This window comes from Notamacropus eugenii, chromosome X, assembly GCF_028372415.1.
Source record: "Notamacropus eugenii isolate mMacEug1 chromosome X, mMacEug1.pri_v2, whole genome shotgun sequence".
Lineage (NCBI taxonomy): Eukaryota > Metazoa > Chordata > Mammalia > Diprotodontia > Macropodidae > Notamacropus > Notamacropus eugenii.
This window is the reverse complement of record NC_092879.1, coordinates 58,920,818-58,934,048: the sequence shown is the minus strand read 5'-3', so window position 1 is coordinate 58,934,048 and position 13,231 is coordinate 58,920,818.

Genomic DNA, 13,231 nt, shown 5'->3' with positions numbered 1-13,231 from the left:
GTTTTGTTGGAAGGTATTATAGAGAGGAAGTCCTTAGTAGGATGGGACCAATGAGTCCAAACAATATGCATCCATAAAAATGTCTTTCATGGTCCAAATAGACAGGGAATGCCAACTATGCACATCTGAATCTGCAGCAAGGTGGGCGGCCACCGCATTTGTCTAGGAGTCCACTTATCTTGAACTAGCACTACTCATGGATATTGAGTTGGGACCAAAATTGAATAGGAGTAAAAGAATAGGTGAGATTACACTTGGGAAATGATCTATTACTTTCAATGATCTCAATCTACTCCTTCAAAGAAATACCTATCTTTTTCAAACCTGTTTTCTTGCAGTGCCGTGATAAAGCTGAGACTCTTTGAACACTGCAATCTCTGAAAAATCAATATTGTAAGTGACCCAAAGAGCATAAGAGGAATGAAGAGTGGATGTAAGGAGGCCAAAGCATATTACTAATGATACCTTGCAAGTCCGAAGTGGTGTAAAGGGTATCATCCAAGAAATTTATAATCAGAAAGGGAAGGCAGCCAGTCAGGTAGTGAGAGTGAGAAGCAACACACAGACTGCGTGAATGGACCCTTGCTACTCACAGAACATTAAAAGACCTTGAAAAAGGTTTTGGAGAGCGGAGACCCTCTAAGAAGTATTTATGGGAGGGCTTGGACAAGAAACACACAAAGTGCATATCATTGAGAAGATAAAAACTGTGAGGGATCTCAGAGACCATGTAGTCTACACTCCTTGTTTGATACATGAGGAAACTCAGGTCCAAAGAGGCTTACAGAGTCCTAGATCTAGAAGGACCTCAAAAGCCATAAAGTCCAACACCTTCATTTTACAATTTAAGAAACTGGGGTCTACAGTTTCAGTGATTTTATTGAGATCCCACAGGTAGTTAGCATCAGGGGCAGGATTTGAACTCGTGGTGTCTGACTCCAGTGCTCTTTCCAATATGCCATGTTATCTCTTTGAAAGAAGTACCCATAGCAATGAGATCTTGGATCCCTTGGAAGACATGGAAGACCTGGTGAGGCAGTATGGTTCAATGAAAAGAGTACTAGCTTTGGAGTTGGAGGATTTGGTTTCAAAGTCTATCTCTGCCACTTACCACCTGTGTGAACTTAGGCAAGTCACTTTCACCTATCCAGGCCTCAGTTTCCAAAAATGTAAAATGGGGATGTTGGACTACATAGGCCTCTAAAATCCCTTTCAGCTCTAAATTGATGATCCTATGATCCTGTGACCTCTTTTGTGACCACCTTCCCTTTGAAGCCATTAAGCCTCCAGGTATATGTTATTTTACTTTGGACTAACTTCCCAAACTAAACAAATCCTACATTTCTTTACCTTCTGCAGCAGATGCTGATACATAAATTATAATTATCTTCATCATAGGCTCTTTGCTTATGTTTATCAGAGCACAGCAAGAGAAAATTACCAAGTTTCCTTCTATGACGTTTTCCCAACTCCTTTGGGCACATGATGAAAGCAACTCTACTTATTCTTTTACTTATCAATTCCCTTACTAACCACCTCTTCTTCATATTCCAGAAATCGAGGTTTTAGATCTATGTTTTACTCATGCTCCATAAGCAAGTAGATATAGCCCTAAAGAAAACAAAGAGGTAAAGGGCCACTGACCTGGACCAAGTACTGAGAGCATCATGGGATTAATTCTGAAAAAGATCACAAACATGGCAGGATCCCAAATTCTTGGAGGGGGGAATCACAGGCATTATCTTAATCCAGAAAAGGTGACTGAGAAGATACGAATCCATATGACTGCCTTCCTACCTCATCAAAACCTTTGTGAGAGGACACAGGTATTGAGGGCATCCTCAATGAAAACATAATGAAGCAGACACTCTGGCAGATCATACGTCTATAGTTATTTGACTTAAAGGTGCAGAGAACTCAAGATCCCACCATATTTTTTGACTACTAAAAAAATTATTTGATTTTCAATAACAATAGGTTTTAATTAGTGCTTTAAAGTTTGCAAAATGCATGTGTGAATGCCACCTTGAAGGCTCTCTACCCATGATGTGTCCCCTGTACATGTCAAAAACATAAAAGACTTCTTGAAAGATATAACAATATCATCATTCATTGATCCACCGATCCGTTGATGCACTGTGTTAGACTTGAAGTTGGGAAATTTGGGTTCATATCCCAGTTCTGACACTTGTTTAGCTGTATCTAATTCTTCATGACCCCATTTGGGGTTTCCTTGGCAAAGATGTTGGAATTGTTTGCCATTTCATTCTCCACCTCATTTGATAGATGAGGAAACTGAGGCAAGCAGGGTGAAGTGATTTCCCCAGGATCACACAGTAAGTGTCCAAGGCCAGATTTGGACCCATAAAGATCACTCTTCCTGACTCCAGGCCTGGTATTCTATCCACTGTGTCATCTAAATGTCCAGCTCTGACACTTCCTACCTAGAAATCCTTGGGTAAGTCAGTTCATCTGCCAACAACAGAGAAAGCCAGAAAGTTATAGAGATGGGGAACAGACAACAGATGATACTCAATGGGAAAACAGCAAAGGCATAATGGTTAAATGTTGACTCAATGGAAACCAGTGACTATCAAGGGAACATGCTCAGACAAGCAACACTATGATGCCATAAAAAGCCACTGGAGGCCTTGCAATGTCAGAAGAATAATTTACCCCTTTGTGTACATACTCTGGTCACAAAGGTTCTCTTCATATGTGTTCACTGGCCACATGAATTTCCTGCTTGTGTGGCTCTATACATGCTCACTCTTTGTGTCAATGATACTTTTGTGAGAGGGTGTACACCCAGGTAGGGGGTGGGGAGAGGCAGGGAAAATTTTCCATTGCTATTTTCCTTACTATGCTATTTCATTAAATGCCTTTGCTTTGAACTAATTGTATCAGCTGGCTGACAAATAAAAATAAACACATCAATGGGGGTTCACAAGTTTTGGTTTTGAAGTGAATACAGAGTCATAGAGTCCTGTGAACCTGGGGTAAATTTTTTTCTGGGGGTTCCATGTATGAGAAGGGGATACCCCAACATGAAATTAGTTCAGTAAGATATGCTTTTCAATACTGACATTTTAGAATCAAAAAGCAATCTAAGTTAAAAAAAAAGTCTCCCTCTGTCTCTGTGACTCTCTTTCTCCCTTTTCTTCTCTCCAGTTAATTCTTTATAGCCAAGTATCTAATGTGAAAAAAGTTTCTGTAGCCTGGCAAAATGGCCAGGGAATTATTCATGTAGTTACTGAACTGAAATCTGTAACTTGCAGCTTTCTTTCTGCTCCTGGATGACAGGTGAATATGGAATACAAAACCAAGTATTCTTCACAATTCAAGTCAAAGCTATGCCTGATATTTTAGGGGTGGGTAGCATTCTGCCCTCTTTTAAATTATCCTTAAAGTTGTGATGCCATCTGGGCATAGCAGATGATGATTTCTCTTACTGAATTACGGTGAGAATCAAGGAAGCAGTTGTCCCATTTGCACATAGTTGGTACTTAATAAATGTTTCTTGAATTAAATTTTTTTAAGAGTCTTTCCTCTACTTCCCCTAACATTAATGATCCCTTCCACTCCTATGGCACTTTAAGGGTTACAAAATGCTTTCCTCACAATAATGCTACGAATTAAGGAATGCCAGTTGTATTTTATCTATTTTGTAGATGGGAAACAGACCAAGAAAGGAAAAGTCACTTGTCCACAGTCACACAGCTAACAAGTGTCAGAGTCTGTGCTCTGGAATCTACTGATGCCAAACACGATACTACTGTCATTAGGGGAAGGAATGGAATGTGCATTTATATAACCCTTACTTTGTGCCAGGCAATACTGCCAAGCATTTTAAAAAATATGTCATCTCATTTGATCCTCACAACAACCTTGTGATGTAGGTGCTGTTAGTACCACTTTTTTTTACAGGTGAGGACACTGAAGTTAACAAAAGTCAAGTGATTTGTGCAGGGTTACACAGCTAGTAAATGTCTGAGACTGAATTTGAACTTTCTCTCTCTCTCGGGCCTGCACTCCATCCACAGAAATTATAGCTACCTCCATGGAATGACCCCATTAGGATACTATCATAATGCCTTGAAAATTCCAATCACTAGAAATAAGTTTCAATTTAAATATTAGTCAATTCTTTTTGCTCAGTAGTAGCACAAGTAGTAATCATCACATTATGAGTAACACATTACATAATTTTCATAAAATAATATCATAATAAAATTATATCATCCATTTTATAGCACCTTACAGTTGTAACACATTCTTTTGGTAACATCTCTATGAGGTAGGAATCTCAACCATTCTTATCTCCACTTGATGGCCGAGTGAACTGGAGTCTTTGAAGAGGTAATAATAATAATATCAAAGCACTTTCAATTCAACTGATATTTATTTTTAACAGATTTTATCCATCTTTTGTTGTTACATCACCAAGATTTCCCTCCGTATCCCTTCTCACCCTCCTCTCAAAGAGTCATCCCTTATAACAAAGAATGTTTTAAGGAAAAGAAAATCCATCGAAACCAATCAATGCATTTAAAAAAAAAACCCTGACATTACATGAAATGTCCCATATCCATGAACCCACCCCCAAGAAAGAAAGGGAGTGGCATTTTCTCATCTCTTTTGGGGACCAACCTGGGTCTTTATGCTTTCACAACAGTTTCCATTGTTCTGTGGTTGTTTTCTTTCTATTTATATCCTTATAGCTATTGTATAATAAATCAACAGGCATTTAATAAACACCTACAACTTCCCAGGGACTGGAGATATGAATACAAAAAAATGACCATCGCAGGGAGTTTACTTTCTATTGGGAGAGAATGTTTGTTTATAATAATCCTAAAATGGAGGCAAGACTGCTATCCCCATTTTGTAGATTAGTAAAACAAGGCTCAGAAAGGCAATCTGACTTTTCTGGGAAGGAGCTGGGTCTTTCAAGTCACCGACTATTCCTTGAGATTATTAAAGTGGAAGAAAAATAGTTCCTCTCCAAGAGTACCAAATAACATCCCATTCTACTTCACCCCCCCCCCCAAATAAGATCCCCGATTTAGAACGAGATGGGTTTGAGTTCCTTTTTAATAGATGATGAGACTGAGGCCCCCAGAGGTTAAGTAAGTTGCCCCAAGGCATCCAGAGAGTAAGTGGAAGAGCTGGGACTCAGACCCCAGACCTTCGATTACAAAGCCAGCTCTCTTTTCAAAGCTTTCCTAAAACTTTCAACTTAAACAATCCAGTGATGCTTCAGTGCCCAAGCAGGCCTCCCTCCCCTTCTCCCTCTGGCCAGCTGCTCTGAGCTTTATGCAAATAACAAGCCCCAAACCCAATTAATTGCTATCCTTATGGCGCGTTCTCATCTTAAGTGCTATATTATAAAGGCAGCTCCTGCAGGGCCTTCCACAATAGAAGTACTTGGGATACTTTGTGATCTCTATTTTTGCTTTAACTATGGCAGAAAGGTAAGCCATGGGCTCTTACAAATAGGCTCTGGCAGTTAGTCAGCAAGAAAGCTTTTTGTTGGCCTGGCTGACTTGGTATGAAAAATTGTTTTCAATGGCCCAAAGGAAGCAATGTATAATATAAGAAAAAGGGTTTGAATCCCAGCTCAACCAGTTAGTGGCTGTGTGACCTTGGACAGCTGACCTCATCTTTCTCAGCTTCAGTTTTCCCTGTTTGTGAAGTGGTAATCATAAGACTCCTCTCCTTCTCTATACAGGCACAATCCAGCCTCAAAACTGTCTGCAAAGCAAAAATCCACATAAAGAAAGCCCTACCTCCATTCATTTTAAAGGAGGAAAATTGTGGAACATTATTGGACTCCTCAAAAGTCACCCCCTTTCCCCCAAATTATAATGCGGTTCAACACAATCTTTCAATGACTGTTTAGCTAAAAGCACTTACTCACATGAGAAAAAATCCATGTGTGAATATTAAAGTGTACAGAACTGAGAGGCAATAAGAATTGGTCTGCTGAGGATGAGGGAAGACGTCCAGATGAAAGGCAACAAAGAGGAACTCCTTTGGAGTGAAGCCTGGAGATCAGTCAGTAGACATTCATTTAAGTGCCTACTGTGCGCCAGACACTATGCTAAGCATTGAGGAACTACAGAAAGGCAAAGACAGTCCCTGCTCTCTAGAATCTCATCATCTTAGACAGCATGCAAACAGCTATGTTCAAACAAGATGTAGATGGGCTAAACTGAAAATAAACAGAAAGAATTAAGCCTTCTACAAGAAGCCTTTCAAGGAAGCCAAGAGAGAGATGAACAAGGAGAACATTCCCGCCAAGGAAGTCAAGAGATGAAATGTCATGTGAGACAAAAAGCAAGGAGGCCAGAATCACTGTATTGCAGAAGATGTGGTCGGGTAGGGCCCAAGAGAGTAAAAGGTATAAGAAGATTGGAAAGGAGGGGAGATATGTCACAAAGGGCTTTAAACATCAAACAGAGAATTTTATATTTGATCTTAAAGGAGATAGGGAACTACTGGAGTTTACTGAGTGGGGGGAGCGAATTGGGGGAAGGGAAGGAAAGGAAAGGGAGCAAATATGGTCAGACCTGTGCTGTCAGAAGATTAGTTTGACAGCTGAGTGGAAGATGAACTAAAGTAGGGAGGAGACCCAAGGCTGGTAGACTCACCAGCAACTATTATAGTAGTGTAGATGTGATGAGATGAGGGCCTGCACCAGAGTGACATTAATGCCAGAGGACAGAAGGTGGTGAATGAATGTGAGAGCGAATTACTTTGGGTCAATTCTGAAGTGGTGTGCATTAACTTTAGAGGAGGATGTGCAGTTCCTGAGTTGAAGGGCTGGGTCTTTTTCAAGTATGATGGGGTTTAGGGATGAAAACAAGAGAAAGCCTATCGTTATAGGTACAAAGCTCCAAAAAGTACTACCAATGATTATTTAAATAAATACATATTTTTATGTTTATATATACACATATACATGTGTTAATACTTACATATACTATATGTATATATTTATTTCAGCAAATACACATAAATACATATTTTGGTGTCCAGTGTTTTTAAAATTTAAGAATTTTTTTGTCAGTTACATGTAAAAAAGTTTTAACACTTTTTTTCCCCACATTTTGAGTTCCAAATTTTCTCATTCCCTCCCCCCACTCCCTCCTCCTTGAGAAGACAATCAATTTGATTATGCATGTGCAGTCATGCAAAACATATTTCCATATTAGCCATGTTGCAAAAGAAAAACAGACCCAAAAAAAGACAAGAAAAATAAAGTAAAAAAGTATGCCTTGATCTGCATTCAGATTCCATCAGTTCTTCCTCTGGAGGGGATTAATATTTATTTAAGTCCTTTGGAATTATCTTGGATCACTGTATTGCTGAGAACCGTCATTCACATTGGATCATCATATAATACTGCTGTTACTAGATACAATATTCTCCTGGTTCTGCTTCACTTCACTTTATATCAGTTCGTATAAGTCTTTCCAGGTTTCTCTGAAATCATCCTGCTTGTCATTTCTTAGAGCACAATACTATTCCATCATAATCATATACCAAAACCTGTTCAGTCATTCTTCAAATTATTAGGCAAGACCTCAATGTCCAGTTCTTTGCCACCACAAAAAAAGATACATAAATATTTTGTGCATATAAGTCCTTTCTTTTTCCTTTGATCAATTTGGTATACAGACCTAGTAATGGTATTACTGGGTCAAAGAGTATGCCCTTTGGGTGTAGTTGCAAATTGTTCTCCAGAATGGAAGAATCAGTTCACAACTCCACCAACAATGCTTTAGTGTCCCAATTTTTTCACATCCCGTCCTTTTCTGTCATATTAGCCAATCTGATACATGTGAGGTGGCACCACAGAGTTGTTTTAATTTGCATTTCTCTAATCAATAGTGATTTGGAGTATTTTTATATGAGTATAAATAGCTTTGATTTCTTATGAAAACTGCCTGTTCATATCCTTTGACTATTTATCAATTGCGGAATGACTCATTCTCAGAAATTTGACTTAGTTCTCTATATATCTGAAAAATGTGAACTTTGTCAGAGAAACTTGCTGTAAAAAGTTTTCTCCAGTTTTCCACTTTCCTTTTAATCTTGACTCTAATGATTTTGTTAATTAAAAAAACCCTCTAATTTAATACAATCAAAATTATCTACTTTCATACTATTTTGCTCTCTATCTCTTGATGGGCACAACTTCTTTCCTTATTCACAGATCTGACAGGTAAAATATTTCATGCTCCCCTAAGTTGCTGATATTATCCTGTACATCTAAATCATGTACTCTTTTTAACCTTAACTTGGAACACTGTGTGAGATGATGGTGTTATACCTTGTTTCTGCCAAACTGCTTTCCAGTTTTCCCAGCAATTTTTGTGAAATAATGAGTTCTTCCCCCAAAAGTTTTAGATCTTTGAGTTTATCAAACACAAAATAACTATGGTCATTTTCTACTGTGTATTGTGTACCAATCTATTTCACAGATCCACCACTCTATTTCTTAGCTGGTACCAGATTGTTTTGATGATGAGCCCCCTCTGCAATACAGTGTGAGATCTGTTACTGCTAGGGCACCTTCCTTCACATTTTTTTTGTTGATTCCCTTGATATCCTTGATCTTTTGTTCATCCAGATGAAATTTTTGTAATTTTTTCCCCCACTCTATAAAACAATTTTGGTAGTTTTATAATGGTGCTGGATAAGTAAATTAATTTAGGTAGAATTGCCATTTTTACTATACTGGTTCAGCCTACTCTTAAGCAATTAATACTTCTCCAATTGTTTAAATTTGATTTATTTGTGTGAAGTATTTTGTAATTGTGTTCATATAGTTTCTGGGTTTATCTTGGCAGGTAGACTTCCAAGTAACTTTTTACTATCTATAGTTACTTTAAATGGAATTTCTCTATGTCTTGCTGCTGGATTTTGGTAATAAATAAAAATACTGATGATTTGTGTGGGTTTATTTTATGTTCTGCCACTTTGCTGAAGTTACTTTATTTCAACTAGTTTCTCAGTTGATTCTCTAGGATTCTCTGTCATATCAAGTACAAAGAGTGATAGTTTTGTTTCCTCATTTCCTATTCCTTCAATTACTTTTTCTACTCTTATTGCCATAGCCAACATTTCTAGTATAATACTAAATAATAGTGGTGATAATGGGCATCTTCACTTCACCCCAATCTTACTGGAAAGGCTTCCAGCTTATCCCCATTACAGATAATGCTTACTGATGGTTTTAGATAAATATTACTTATCATTTTAAGGAAAATCCCTTTTATTTCCATGCTTTCTAGTGTTTTTAATAGGAAAAAAATGTTGTATTTTGTCAAAAGCTTTGTGTGTATCTACTGAGATAATCATATGGTTTTTGTTGGTTTTGTTATTGATGTGGTCAATTATACTCATAGTTTTTCTAACGTTGAACTAGCCTGCAACTACTGCTATAAATTCTACTTGGTCATACTGTATGATCTTTGTGGTATATTGCTGGAATCTCCTTGCTTGTATTTTATTTAATTTTTTTGCATCAATATTCCTTAGAGAAATTGGTCTATAGTTTTTTTTCTCTGGTCTTCCTGGTTTAGATAATCAGCACCGTACTTGTGGCACAAAAGGAATCTGGTAAAACTCCTTCTTTGCATTTGCTTAGACTCATTTTTTGCCTATTTTTCCAAATAGTTTTTGTAGTATTAGAGTCAATTATTCTTTAAATATTTGGTAGAATTCACCTGTGAATCCATCTGGTCCTCGGGTTTTTTTTATGATTTTTTGCATGACACTCATTTCTTTTACCAATTTTCCCCCCTACATGTCTTATTCAATTTTTAAAGTCCTTTTTGTACTCTTCCAGGAATTCTATTTGGGCCTGTGACCAATTCACATTTTTTTGAGGTTCTGTATGTAGTTATTTCGAATTTGTCTTCTTCTAAGTTTGTTCTGACCTTCCCTGTCACCATAGCAACTTTCTTTGGTCAAGTTCTCTTATTGTTTGCTCATTTTCCAGTTTATTTCTTGTCTTTTAACTTTATGTTAAAAGTTGAGCTTTTCTTCCCATATGGAGAGGGACACTGTCCCAAGCTTCAGGCTTTTTGTGCAGTTGTTTTCAGAACTAGTTGTAAGGTGTCTATGTTTTTAGTTCTTCCAAGGTGGTATGATAGAAGTATTCCAATAATAACACTGTTCTCCTGGTATATGCTCTGCTCAGTGAGAGACCATAAACACTCTTTTCCACGTTGGAGCTGTGACCAAGTCCCCTGCTTCCTTGCAAACACAAGTGCTAGTGCTCCTCTTCACCCTAGGACTTCAACCCAGAGATGTGTATGGGAAATGTAAAAGGGTCCTGAACACAGTGCCAGCAAAGGGCTCCCTATAATCTACTTCTGATCAGTTGTCCAACCCCCTTACCATCTATGGGCTGAGAGCTTCCAAAACTACTGATGCAGGCACCACCAAGGTCCACTGCTGGTTTACAGGGGCAAAGCCTCCAAAGCCAACCAACACCCCAGCGAGACAGATCTTTCCTGCCAATCTCCTAAGTTGCCTTGGACTAGAAAATTGTTTAACCCCAATCTTTTGTTGGTTCTGCCTCTCCAGAATTAGATTTCTGGCATTATTTCAAAGTTCTTTGGAGGGGAATTTAGGAAAGTTCAGATGAATTCCTGCCTCTACTCCACCATCCTGACTCCACCCATTATATCTAGTGTTTTAAATGGTATATTCTACGTGTACCACAAGTTGCAGCAGTGATGCAGGGGAAAGAGAGTAGATCTCGGTTAGATTCAAATCTCTCCCAAATCCCTCGTTTCACAGGGGAGGAAACTGAGGCCCAGGGAAAAGTAACTTATCATAAGAGGGTTAGTTACACATAAAGTTTAGGGATAAAAGAGACATCAGAAAACATCTAGTTCAACCCATTCTTATTTTACAGAGGAGGAAACTGAGGCTGAGGGATAGGAAGTGACTTGTCCTAAAAGGGTTAGTCATATATAGATATATTTTAATGATGAAAGAGACCTCATAAGCCATCTAGGTAAACCATCTCATTTTACAGAGGGGAAAAATGAGGGTTAAACAGGAGTCTGGATGACTGTTGTTTTTAATAGACAGCTTTTATATAGTATTTTAAAGTTTGCAAAGCACTTTACATATGTGAACTAATTTGATCCTTACAACCACCTTGCAATGTAGATGCTATTATTTCCATTTTATAGAAGAGGAATCAAGGCTCTAAGAGGCTAAATAACTTTCCAAAGGTCACATGGCTGATGAGTGTCTTAGGCAGGATTTGAATCCAAGACTTCCAGATTCTGAATTCTGTGCTTTATGCACTAAGGCAGAGGTGGGATTGAAATCCATCCCCTTTGACCGCAGAGGCCAGAGTACTTTCCACTGTACCATGTGGATTTAACCTTCTTTTTACTTTTAGATCCATTATGATACACCAAGGCAAAAAAAATAAATTTAAAAATTAGTCAATCTTCTAATGACATTGTATACTGTATTCTGTTTGTGTATGTGTATGCATGCATGTATGTATGTGTGTGTGTGTGCATGCACAGTTTATATGTGCCATCTGTCTTTGATATGGAGGAATTTGTCCATAGTGATAAAATACTGTCTATATAGTTATGAATTACTATTATCAATTAAGGTAAAAATTCATAAAATGTCCTACAGTAAGGAATGGGTATTTTTATGTAGCCCACAGTCTAACCAGATCTGATCTTAGAGAGTCTGGGTTCAAATCCATTGAGACTTTTGAGCAATTTAGCTCTCTAATTCACTTTACTCCCCACCTCATGAGAATATCTGGAACTTCTAAAAATTTACTCAGGTATTCAGTTGCTCACCATGATAAGACATTCACATGAGGACATCATGGAAATAGTAAAAATATTTCCTCTGGGACAGAAGTGAAACATAACACAATAGAAAACAATCTTAGTCACCATTTTCCAAGCCACTGCAATAGTGAGTCTTAACCAGTCTGGGAATCCTTAACAATGAGTGGGTGAAAGAATGCTCATGAGAATGAAAGATTAGAAAAGAATGATAAGAGTGAGACAACATACCAAAATATATTAGATGCAGCTAAAGTAATCCTCAGAAGAAAATTTACATGACTGAAAATGTATATTAACAACATTTCTAAGTCAATGAATGGAACATACAATTAAAGTTCCTAAAAGATACATTAAGAACAAGTACAAAAGAAGAAATCTTGAAACTTGGAAGAGAAAAAGAAAAACTTAAAAAATAAAAAGACTATAGAACTTATAAGTAAAACTCACAATCTTTGGAAGAAAAGATTGACAAAAATGATAAACAATTTACTACCCTGGTTAATAATAATAGCTGCCAACATTTATGTAGTGTTAGCAAAAGTTTTTCATGTTAACTCATTTGATTCTCACAAAAATTCTGTGAGGTAGGTACTACCACGATCCCCATTTTGTAAATGTCTACACTGAAAGAAATGAAGAGACTTGCCTGGAGTCACATAACTAGTAAGTGCCTAAGGCAGGGTTCAAACTTAGGTCTTTTTGACTCTAAGTCCTCCATTCCAAATACTACCCCATCTACTAAAACAGAATTCAAAGGAAGTTCATGGATATTTCCAAAGATATTTAAAATGTCCACATCAATCAAACCAGTAATTGTGATATTAAATGATCCATTCTCAGAAAAAGAAATTGAATAAGCATAAATGAATTGCAAAAGAAAACAAGTTATGTTATAGTAGGGATTCCTTTCACGTATTGGTTAGAATAGATGAAAACTGAGGTCCCTTCCAGGTTTCAAATTCTCTTATTCTGTGCAAATCCCTAGATCAGAGGGATTTACAAGTGCATGATATAAATCCTTTAAAGAGCAATTAATATCTATGCTACAAAAGCTATTTGGAAAAACAGAAACAGAAGGCATGCTATCAAATTCTTTTTTATGAGAAAAATAAAGCCCTGAGACCCAAATTGGGGAGAGATGAAGTAAAGAAAGATAAGTATAAACAAATCTTACTGATAAATATCGATGCAAAAAAAAATTGAAAGTAAATCCTAGAGCAACATTTCCAGAACAGCTAAGATTAATTCATACCAGGGATACATAGACAGCTAAAATGAGAAAGCTAGCATAATTAATTATATTAACAACAGATTTTATAAAGAATGAGATAAGCAATGGAAAACAGAATTTTAGGGTTTGATAAATTCAAGAGCATAAA